We start from the raw sequence: 12,632 nt of genomic DNA, 5'->3' as shown, positions 1-12,632 counted from the left end.
TAGTAATTAGGCCTCCCCTTTAATCAGTGGGACAGTGAAAACCAATGAGAAGTAAGTACTTGTCTCTTATAATCTTAGCAGAGGGAGACTTGAGGTCTTTAGGCAATAATGCAGCATTCAGAATGTGCACTATAAAATTTCTGAGCTGTATTGACAAGTCTGGGGCTGTTAGTTTTTATGGAATGCAGTTGCATCTTTTATGCTGGTAATCCTAAGTCATTCAACCAAACTCAGCAAGCAATACGAAGGATGGTGGAAGTGGAATTCAGGAGAAACATAATTTTATAGTGCCAGTGATTCTGTGGCCCATTACTCTGAGTGAGTCTAAGCCTGGGAGAAGGAATGGATGGGAGTGAGGGTCAGCCCACTCCCTCACTCATGGGAAAGAATGTTAATCTGCTTTCCTCTCTTTTCCCAAGTGCCTTTTCTAGCATGAGCGTGCTGTGTGTCAAGCATGATTTTAGTGGTTGGTGATTTGTGTTCCTCACAAAAATGGCTTCCTTAAACAAACCAAAGTCTTCAACTGGAGATCAATATGGTAGTGCCCTTCCAAGGGATTTTCAAGGATAATTTGGCTATATGCACTTTTTACCTTGTGCATGGGCTTTGGAGCTAACCTCCATGGGAGAGGGGACCCTATTGAACTCAGATATCCTGTCCGCTTGTTCTGAGACTTGATCCTATTTCTGATTCTCCTTCTCAAGCAGGGATCTTGTTGGGAGAGGGGAAAACTGAGTCACATTTCAGGAAGAGTCATGGGAGAAGCACTTGTTACCAGCCATGTATATTCTAAGGAAGAGAATGTCCTTTCTCTACAAACACTCTTTCCTGGGGCAGGGGAGCAGTTATGGTGAACACAGAAAGTTGGTACCACATTTTTCTTTGCTTACTACACACAGTAAAAAATATGATTTTTTTGGTAAACTGCTTGATTCAGCCATGTGGCTTGTATTGGGAACATTGTGATAAACAGCTAGAAGAATTATGACTGTGGAAACTAACATAAGTGCTGGCAGTTGAAGCCCATTCATTTTGGTATAGAATTTTTATGGAAACCAAAATAAAATTTTAATTCTATTAACAAAAACAACAAATGATAACATATTTGTCTTGCACTTTGAAAATATCAGGTTGATTCATAGCGTGTAACTTTAATGTAATTCACCCTGGTGAGATCTACTCATAATAGTGAAACAGATTATAGCAACTCTGAAACAGATGGTTATATGTGTCTACATATATCCACTGGCTATGGATACATATTGCTGTATCACTGTATTGTTGACCTGAAACAGTCTGCCAGTTACTTCTCAAGCAAAAATAGACTTATTGAAGATCAGCAAAGAATTGCAGTTTGGAATCTGCAGCCATGGGAAGTTATGCGTCAGTCCCCACACAGCAAGGAGAGAACTCTTTTAAAGTGGGGAAAAGGAAGTTGGGAAGGGTTGAGTAAACAGAGGGTCCAGGGGAGGAACTGAGAGTCTGGTCTAGTGACTTTTCACTGGCTAAGTTATAACAGTTTCTCATTGGCTGAGCTCTCCCTGGGCAAGAAGAGGAAGTCTTCTTTCTTTTGGATTCTCCTATCATAATAGGGAATGACAGCTTTCTTTCTGACCTCCTGACTCTATTTTAATTGAGGTTTTCTATTCATTTTTATGAAAGTGAAAGTTGCTCAGTCATGTCCAACTTTTTGTGATCCCATGGACTGTAACCCGCCAGGCTCCTCTGTCCATGGAATTCTCCAGGCAAGAAGACTGGAGTGAGTAGCCAGTCCAAGTTGTGCTAGTGGTAAAGAACCCGCATGCCAATGCAGAAGAAATAAGAGACACAGTTTTGATCCCTGGCTCATGAAGATCTCCTGGAGGAGAGCATGGCAACCCACTCCAGTATTCTCACCTGGAGGACCCATTGGACAGAGTAGCCTGGAGAGACTACAGTCCATAGTGTTGCAGAGTTGGGCACAACTGAAGCGACCTAGTGTGCATTAATTTTTGTAGTATGTAATATGCAATTGTTTGTATTGACCATTATGTGCTTTAAAGTATAAAATTTCTCTGCACAGATGCACAAGGAACAGTGGTTATTTCTGGGAAGGAGAGCTTGGAGGGTTGGGGGAATGTTTGAATTTTTAAAATTACATGCATATGTGTGCTCAGTTGTTTTTCAACTCTGCGTTCCCATGGACTGTAGCCTGCCAGGCACCTCTGTCCATGGAATTTTCCAGGCAAGAATACTGGAATGGGTTGCCATGGCCTTCTCCAGGGGATCTTCCCAATCCAGGGATCTAACTTGCATCTCTTGCTTCTTTTACACTGGCAGGGGGATTCTTTACCATTGTGCTACCATACCCTTAGTTTAAAAAAAAAAAAAACTGGTAAATCTTTTCATGATGCTAAGCCACCAGAATAGGGAGGGGAAGGTCCAGGGCCTGGGATGCCAAACAATCTGATGATTCCTAGAGAAACTGACACGCTCCTATCATGAAGATACAATTAGGCCAGAGGTGAGTCTTGCTAAGAAACTTACAAGCGATGGGTAATATAGGTCATTCCTAGACTCCACCAAGCAGGAGATCCTTAAGGTACTAGGAAGGGAAAAAAAAAAAACCCTTTCTCCTAAGCATTCATTTTTGTTGTCATAACAGAAAGTGGTGAAAAGAAAATTTAGGCTTATGCACAGAACTGTCATAATGGTTTTGAATTTTATCATCCCTCCCATCTCCTTTCTCCTTTCCTGCCTTTTTGGAGAGGAGGAGTTGACAATACAGTGGGTGTTGTGTACTATGGGAGGGGTCCCAGGTTGAGAAGCAAGAGTCCAAGGGGCTGCGGAGTTGAAGGTGCAGAGTGATCCCTCCCTGGATGGCTGGTTCTCTTGGTCAGTCTGCATTTATTCATTTTTTCTGGAAGAATAAAGTCTTGCTCACTTTTCATCTTGATAGATTTTTCTTTCTGCCCTCTCTGCATTTCTGTCTTTGCTGAACAGCTATGATATTAGCCCTGATGTTTCTTCAGACATTTTTTTTTTTCCCTAAGACTTCGGGCAGGAATTCAGACAGCTGCCATTCTGTCTTGGGCCTTTTGGATGATTGATTAAACATGTTTTCAGATTCCATTCTTGGTTTCTATCCACTCTTCAGTGTTGAGGCTTTGGGACTGGGTCAAGAGGAGAGTGTCAAAGATGTGTCTACATGTCCTATGGACTGGGTCGTGTCCTCCTTTTCTGGAGAACCCAGACTAACACAGGTTCCTACCACCCACAGAGAATGGGAGACAGGAATGCTCTATCTTTCAAAGATTACATTTTAAAGGAATGGCTATCGGGTTTTTGAGAAAGACATCCTTGAGTTGCAGAAATTAGCAAAGATTGGGAGAAGATTTACATCTCAACAAGTCAGAAAGAGAATTGACAGTTGCAAGTTTTCTAAAGTAAACGCATTAAGAAAAGGGAGGTTAAGGATCTATAGTCAGGAAACAAACCTATAGTCAAGCCAAGGAGATAATGTCATCTTTGTCATGCACCAGTCACTTTTATATGTCTTGAGAAGCAGAATTATATTTAGGCATCAGCAGCAGAGGGCATTTAATTTTTCCATAATATTTTTAAAAGAGTTTACATTTTAAAAATGTTATAGATACTCCCATGAACAAGAACTTAGTTTTTCTTTAGGAATAATTAACCTAAATGAGATAAAGCATGTTATTAACATTCACTTATAAGCAATGCTTGGTTTACAAAATTGATTTGATTGACTCTTTTGTGAAATTTCTCCTGGCTGTCGCAATTCCAGTTTATGGCCCTGGAGAGGATGCGATAGTAAATAATCCAGATAAGATAATATGGCATCCTAATGGAATTTTACTACAGAGTAAATATGAAAGCATCTGGCACAGTGTCTAATATGAGATGTCCTCAAAAAATGTTTTTCAAAGTAGACATTGGACTGCTTCCCATTTTCTGGTCCCAGACCAAGCGCTCTCTGGTATCTCACCCTTGGATATTTCTACCAGAGGCGTACAATCCTGTGCTTTTAGCATCACCACGTGTTGCTATGCAGAGATTTCATGTTACTGGGAAGAATTCAAGCACATTTGGTGATGGTAACTGGTGGGCAGGGAGGTGACCTGTGAGGGAGCCAAGGAATGAAGGAACAGCAAGAGTGGTGATGGTAAAAGTTTGTAGGAGCAGGGAGGGGAAGATGGCGGGAAAGGACATCAGCCACCCATCGAACATGCGGAGCCCTTGCTGCGCCATCTGATAGTCCATGGGTAGGTGGGGCAGGCTGAGTCCTGGCCAGAATCCTCTGACCATTCAGGTTTACATAGTGATGAAAAGCAGGGACTCTTGAGCAGATTATTCAGAGTGAAGTGAGCCAGAAAGAAAAACACCAATACAGTATACTAACGCATATATATGGAATTTAGAAAGATGGTAATGATAACCCTGTATGCGAGACAGCAAAAGAGACACAGATGTATAGAACAGTCTTTTGGACTCTGTGGGAGAGGGAGAGGGTGGGATGATTTGGGAGAATGGCATTGAAACATGTATAATATCATACAAGAAATTAATCGCCAGTCCAGGTTCAATGCAGGATACAGGATGCTTGGGGCTGGTGCACTGGGATGACCCAGAGGGGATGGTATGGGGAGGGAGGTGGGAGGGGGGGTTCAGGATGGGGAGCACGTGTACAACCGTGGTAAATTCATGTTGATGTATGGCAAAACCAATACAATATTGTAAAGTAATTAGCCTCCAATTAAAATAAATAAATTTAAAAAAATAAATAAAAATAAAAGCAAAAAAAAAAAAAAGCAGGGGCTCTTGGAAGTCTGGTTGGAAATGATTTATTTGCATTCTGACTCTAGCAGCTGGCTGTGTGACTTGGAGGATATTATTCAACCTTAATGTCATTGATAGAAGAAGATAGTTATATAAGGCTCATTTGGGGCATTAGATGGGATGTGTGTAAACACTTGAGCACAGTAGCAGGTCCATTTGGGCCAAAAACAAACTACTAAAAGCAAGGACAGGAGTGGAAAATGCCAGTTTCCCTGCCTCAGGTTTTCAGAGGGCTTCCCTGCCGAGGTTTATGCTGCCGCTACTTCCAGTCTCTGGGCTAAGAATAAAACTCATTAAAGCACATTCTCTTTTGATGAAGTGGTAGGAAAGACGGTATTGAACTCACCAGTTGACAGTGTTTTGAGAAAGCGGGAAGTGTGGGCCTGCTGCAGTCAACTAAGTGTCTGAGGGTTTGTTTTGTGCCTCTGATTATTCATTTTCTGTGATTCAGAAATTGCCTAAATGTTTTAATTATGTTCCTTTCATTGTATTTTAATGAGCTAATGAATTCTTTCACCCACTTTTTATCCAACAATGGGCCAATAATTATAACACCCAGAAAATCTTTTGAAATTGCCAGGAATCAAAATTCAGTGGAGTTCTTTCTGGGTATTAAAATGAATGTGCTAATTTCGCTAGCTAACAAGCAGCTTTGAACACCCACTGTGCGCCGAGCCCCACACAGAATGTGAGGGACGTGAAAGAAAAAAGAACCAGAAGTCTACCTTCACTTTAGTTTTACTTTAGAATGTAAGTAACTTATCTCCTTTTCATCTTGTTTCTTCATTCATTTACTTCGTAACCATCGGTGGAGCACATATTTCATGTCGGGCACTGTGCCAGGTATGTTGTGACTGGATGCTTATGGAGCATAAAGTGTAAGATCAGGATTAGTGAGAGATGAGCTATGGGATCAGATAACAGAGACTTTACCTAGGATTAAGTGAAGGGGAGACTTTGAAGGTTTTCAATCTGGAGTGATGTGGTCAGATTTACATGTTTTATATACATGACTCGGGTTGTGAGGAGGAAAATGGATTAGATAAAGAGTTACTGGTTATAATGAGACTTCTGTGGTTTTGCAGGAGAAAATGGAAGCAGTGGAAGAAGGGTTGGCTGGTGGACACCTGAGGATCCTTTGTTTCCTTCTGCCCACCTTCCAGGAGGCTTTGATTTCCTGGGACCTGTGGGGTTATGAGAAGTCCACCTGTGGCGCCATGGGGGTAGAGGACGTGGTTTGGGCTAACGCGCTCACACTGGGTGTAGACGGATGGACTGTGCTGATGAGCACAGACTACTTCCCTTATCACCTGCAGGGCTGGGGATTGTTTGCAGGTGAGCATAGTACTTAAAAGCATCTAATCACAGTGACTCTTCACTTTTCTGAGGATTCTGTGACCAGTACTCATTCTTGCTCTGGAGAATGTAATGTAGATATGAGACAGACTCCCTGGAGGTCATATTATTTTCTAAAGCCAATGACAGGTAAGTGCAGGGGCAGCTGTGAGGCTCAAAGTAGTCACCAGGGGAACTCTTGAGAACTACCCATTCAGATTAAGAGAGTCCAAATGACCATAGGGGGACATATGTACGTGGTGACTTCTCTGACCTTCACCACCCTTAGCTCTTTCAAGCTTTGTTCTCTGTATTGAAGCCCTTTATATTGACATATATAAAGGATCTCTTTTTCCTATCCACAAACTGGCTGATACAAGGTAATAGTTAAATTTGTGAGGGAGGTTGATATGGTTTGAGAGCATCATCTTCAATTGGGAAGAAAAATGCTTAAGTGTGAATCCTTGGGCAATACCAATACTTGGGAATCAGTGGAGGGAGACCAGAAATAAGACCAAAAAAGGAACTGTCTGATGCAGAGGAAGAGAACTAGTGGATTATAATGTGGAAACCAAAGCATTAAGTTTCAAAGAGGAGGAGGAATTTGCGAAGTAACAAGACTTGGTAAGAGAGAACAAATGATCAGCCAGTAGATTTGGTGGAAATAAGGTCACATTAGATCTTTGCAAGAATAGTTTCAGTTGAGATATAAAGGATGAAGCCATTGTAGGGTCAGCTAGAAGAACTGGCCCAGTGAATTCACCCATATGAAAAGAGACCATGAGTTTTGACTGCTAGTTCACTTTAAACATGTATCTCTGTTGGGAAATTTTCCTCTTACATCTCAATGTCCCAAGGTAGAAACTAGAAATGCTCCTCTTCCCTGACCTTCCTTGCTCCTAGAGCAAGGACATGTAACTTGGGCTCTGCTAACCTAAGAAACCCATTTGAGATTTTAATTCAGAAGATACTGAAGGATACACAGTGCAACTCTGGTAAAGGTCCACACTGAAAATATTTATGATACGATAACTTAAGAGCCTTAAGATATCCCTACACTTTGATTCTGTAATCTCATTACTCAAAATTGGAAATTATCAGAGGCCAAAGCTATACTTACTAAGATGATCCCAGCTGCATGTTCTATCCATAAAAGGAAAAAATGGAAATGTCCATCCTTAGTAAAATGTTCAAATAAACCATGATGCATGTACTTGATGGAATATTATTCAGTTTGTATCTTTCATATTAGTGCCTATCACATGGTAGTCATTTGTTAAAATAATGTTAAAGTGAAAATTATGGAGACTGTGCATGGAAAAACATATGGTTTCTTGTGGTAACAATAAGTAAAAGACAAAATGAATTTATATATATATGATTACACCTATGAAAAGTAAGAATACATGAGTACCTGGACTCTAAATGAACTCAAAACTCAAAAATGAAAAGATTTGCAGTAGGACTGGGAGTACATATGTGATCCCCTCCCCCCCCTTAATACTGTTACTATGTTTATCACTATAGGCTTCCATAGTGGCTCAGATGGTAAAGAACCTACCTGCAAGGCAGGAGACCCAGGTTCAATCCCTAAGTCAGGAAGATCCCCTGGAGAAGGCAATGGATACCCATTCCATTATTCTTGCCTGGAGAATTCCATGGACAGAGGAGCCTGGCAGGGCTACAGTCCAAGATGTTGCAGAGTTGGACACTACAGAAGCAACTTAGCATGCACACATGCGTGTTTATTACCTATACCACAATAAGCTGAAGTTCAAAATTCAAAAAGAGAAAAGGAAAGAAATAAGCCAAGTAAGTCCAGTGCAATTCCTGCTTTGTTCTGGGCTCCAACTGTCCTAGGCCATTCTGCCATCTTAGGTGATTCCATCCACAGGCTTCAGAAGGAAAGTTTCTATTGATTTGCCCACCAAGCCAGGAAAACTATGACTCATGTCTGAGGAAGTTGGCTGCTTCTGTGACATTGCAGTCCATCAGGACCTGCTCTGGAGATTTCTACCTTCATGATCCTTCAGAGAGGTGTGCAAGAAACATCAAAAGAGGGAAATGTGTACTTGGAGCTATGCTCTGCTTCTCGGTTTGACAGCTTTAATTGGGAGTCTGAGAGGCAGCAGGTTCCGGGAAAGAGAAGAGGCTTTGGAGTCTGTATCAGCTGGGTGGTGTGCAGGTGTGTGCAACAGTAAATCTTACTAGAGTGGCTTACATAGTTTTAAACACATTTATTCTCCTCCTTTAACAAGAAGTCAGGTGGTAGATAGTCCTGAATGGCCTGGTGGCTTACTAAGAAAATCAGTGGTCCAGACTTTTCCTAGCCTTTGGTCTCTGTGTTGATCCTTGCAGCAAGAAAGCCATAGTAAATCCACATTCCTGGTAGGGGGAAGATGAAATACCTGCAGACCTTCTCTTCCATCTCCTCAGTCAGAACGCGTCATCTAATCACTCTTAGCTCCAGGAAATGCTGGAAGGTTATTTTTCATTCTGTTTCAGACTTTCTATTTCCTTATCTGAAAAGGGAAATTCAATGAGCTGTCTTATACGGTTGTTGTAAGGGTGCAATAACTGAGTCAGGAAAAGATCTCATCCAGCATGAGGGACCTCAGGTATGTAAAGGATAAACTCAGTGAAGCTAGGACTGCAAGAGCCTGACCATGAGTCACATTAAAATGAGTTGTGTGATTTCAAAGCCTTTGAATGGTGTTTTCATGTTTTTCACTTGAAAAAAAAATCTTAGGTTTAAAAAAAATCATTACATATATGTAGTTGAGGGACAAACAGTCCTATAACCAATAGTCCCATATCCTCAATACACCCCATGTTTAACCTCTCTAAGTGGTAGAGGGCTGGTTGGTTGTCTGGCTGACAGTCGGGGAGAGGTGTTCTATGACAGTGATGCCCCAACTTCTGGGCTCTAATGCCTGATAATCTGAGGTGGAGCTGATGTAATAATAATAGAAATAAAGTGCACAGAAATGTAAGGGGCTTGAATAATCCCAAAACCATTCACCTGCGCCCTCCCGCAATTTTCTGTGGAAAAATTGTCTTCTACAAAACTGGTCCATGGTACCAAAAAGGTTGGGGATTCTATTCTAAGAATCTGTCTTAAAAATTATTAGCAAATCTTTAGGACATTCAAAAGGTATAAAGAATTAATAATTGAACTAGTAGTCAATGACCATAGTTCCAGATATTTATCTATTAATAGGAAGAATAGTCCCATTAAATACACCAAATAAGATGTTGGAATGCATATACACATACTCTGTACCACACACTTTAAAAAATGAATGGCTGAGCTGCCAGGAACATACACAAACTCATGAGGGGCTAAACTGAAGCAACACTGTGAATCTAGAGAGGTAAGCAAGTGCTAGAGCACTTGCTAATCTTTGATGACTTAGGCCTTTGATTTCATGGCCACTGAAGGACAGTTGACAAAGCCCCGTGCTTGGGAACATGGTCATTCAGATCAGAGACACTTGAATGTAGTTAGAACTCCCAGAGGGTAGAACCCTCTGGGAAAGTTTGAGCTAAACACATACTTCTCTGAAAAGGATAGAGTAAGGCACATAAATTCAAGTATCTCTATGGTGACTTTCAACCCTTCTTATCTTCCCAGCATCTATCATGCTTCAGAGATTTCTGGAACCTGCAACTTCTGAGACTTTGGGGACTTCTGAGGCTCTGTATGATAAACCCTTTGCTTCTTCGCTTGGCTCCCCACATGCTGTTTGCTTTCTGCTCTTTATCATTCGCCAAGGTAGTCGCCTCATCTCCGCATGTTTCCAAGTTCTGAAACTGCTGTCTTTGTCAAAAGCTGTTTCCTTTCCTCTCTATCCTCGTGGGTGTCTGCATTTATTCTGTTTCTGGAACAGAGTTGTGTTTTAGGAGCCAGGAGAGGTAAATATGAAGAATGAACCTGTAAACGTTTAAACAGAAAGTCCAAAGTGTAGGGCTTTGCTGGTGCTTCCTTAGTCCGTGTTATAGTCACATTTCTTCAAAGACTACAAACACTGCTCCTGCAGCCCACAACTTCCCACTCAAATAGCTGCTCACTTCTCTTGCCTGCCAATGCACAGAGTTCTTTCACTTTCTCTCTGTACCCCGTTGTATCACACTCCTTTCAACTCTGTACATGGGGATTTTTCAAAGTATTCCAGGTGATACTAAAATGAAGGTTGAGAACCACTGCTGCTGATAGATGTGTTAATTTGTTGATATTATGATTAAGCTAGTGGAGACTATCCATTAACACATTGATGGTTAGTGATTTCTTGTGTTGAGTTTAAACCAGTTATGTGTTTCAAGTTATTAAGTCATAATAGTTTCAACAGCCTGGAGTCTATCCCTGCCCCTTTCAGAGTATATCGAGCTGGTGTGTGCATTTGCACACCTAAACACATGCTCTTGGAATGTGGTCCGAAACTTCACTGACTGTCTTACTGCCTTGAATAGCCACTTGCAGAAACTTCTGAGAAGATCAGATACTGACTTTTTACCAAAAAGCAATTCCATATGAAAAATACTGTTATTAGACAACAATACTTATATTTTCTATAAATATATTTTATAAGGATACTTATATTTCTTAAGGAAAAAAATATGAGCTCTATCTGCAGTGATGCTTTTGGGAGCTTGAGATACTTTTCTGAGTTACTGTCGTCATTCAGTTCTACGCAATCATAATCCAATACTATGTTAAGTCAAAAACAGTGGCTACGTTTCTTTTTTTAATATGTATTTATTTGTATTTATTTGGCTGTGTCTGTCAGGGCATGCAGGATCTTTTGTTGCAGTGCATGGGCTTCTCTCGTTGTGGTTCCCAGGCTTGCCTGTGGCATGTCGGATCTTAGTTCTCAGACCAGGGATTGAACCTGTGTCCTTTGCACAGGAGGGTGGATTCTCGCTGGACCACCAGGGAAGTCCCAGTGGCTAAGTTTCCAACGAGAGTGCATATAATTTTGGCTGTCAAAGTAGAAAGGATGAGAAATGATGTAGTTACTCGCATTAACTGAAGTGAACATTGATGGCAACTTGCTTTGGTTGAATTTCAGTATTAAAAATCATGTGAGGAATACAGAGGTGAAAAGGATATTTTCTTATTCTAAGGAACTTACAGTCCAGAGCAGAACTTACAATCTAAAAGAAGAAAAAGATAACTCCAACCTAAGAAAACACCAGAGAAAAGGTCATCATGGAAGCACAATAACAAAGGAATCCTCTTAGTAATTTTGTGAACTCCCCAACTCCTTTTTTGGAGCTATTAGAAGGGTGAAAAGAGCTTTTAGTTTCCAGTGTAAGACCTGGAAAATAAAAAGGAAATGCCCTCTGGGTCCAAAGAGAAGGGGTGAGTGCCAGCATCATGCCCACTTGGAAGGTGATTAGTGTTTCCTAAATGCCTACCACATGCTGGATGTGTATTGCAGTTTCAGGGTCCTGTGCTCCCTCCTAGCACAGTCAGTGGTTTGATGTGAGATCTGAGTGATTTTGCCTGTTTTCTTGAAAGCTTTTCCCATCCCCCTTCTAACTGATTCAGGTACTTACTCTCACAACACCTAGTTTCACTGATGTTACATGTCACTGTGTAACACATTGGGACATAGAAGATGTGTCTGGAAAGTTCCACTGGGCCATCATGTTCAGCCTGAATGATACAACGAAGTGTCCAAAGGGGCCTTAGAGCTCATCTTATTTGCTCTCTTGCTCCCTTGATTAGGAGCAAGATCTCAGGCTTCCCTGGTGGCTCAGAGGTTAGAGCGTCTGCCTGGAATGTGGGAGACCTGGGTTCGATCCTTGGGTCAGGAAGATCCCCTGGAGAAGGAAATGGCAACCCACTCTAGTACTCTTGCCCGGAGAATCCCATGGAGGGAGGAGCCTGGTAGGCTACGGTCCATGGGGTCACAAAGAGTCGGACCTGACTGAGTGACTTCACTTTCTTTCACTTTCACTTTCCCTTGATTATATCTGATCACACATTTTTTCTAATAACTATGTCGAATACCAGTTTTTGAAATAAAATTAACTAAAAAATTTAAATGCATTTTCTCAGTTGCACTAGTCATAATATTTGAAGTGCTCAATAGTCACATGTGGCTAGTGGCTACCATACTGGACATCTCAGGTCAAGGAGATAATGTCATAATTTATGATTTCAGATCTCACATTCAAGTCTTTAATCCATTTTGAGTTTATTTTTGTGTATGGTATAAGATAGTAGTCTAATTTCATTCTTTTGCACATGGCTGTCTTTATTGAAGAAATGGTCTTTTCCCTATTATATATTCTCAGCTCCCTTGTCATAAACTAATTGACAAACTATGTGTAGGTTTTTTTCTGGGCTCTCTGTTCTGTTATATTGATCTGTATGTCTGGTCTTTTGCTAATACCATACTGCTTTGGTTACTGTAGCTTTGTAATATAGTTTGAAATCAGGAGTGTTATGC

This window comes from Bos indicus x Bos taurus, chromosome 26 (assembly GCF_003369695.1).
Source record: "Bos indicus x Bos taurus breed Angus x Brahman F1 hybrid chromosome 26, Bos_hybrid_MaternalHap_v2.0, whole genome shotgun sequence".
NCBI classification, from domain to species: domain Eukaryota; kingdom Metazoa; phylum Chordata; class Mammalia; order Artiodactyla; family Bovidae; genus Bos; species Bos indicus x Bos taurus.
This window is presented reverse-complemented; position numbering follows the sequence as displayed.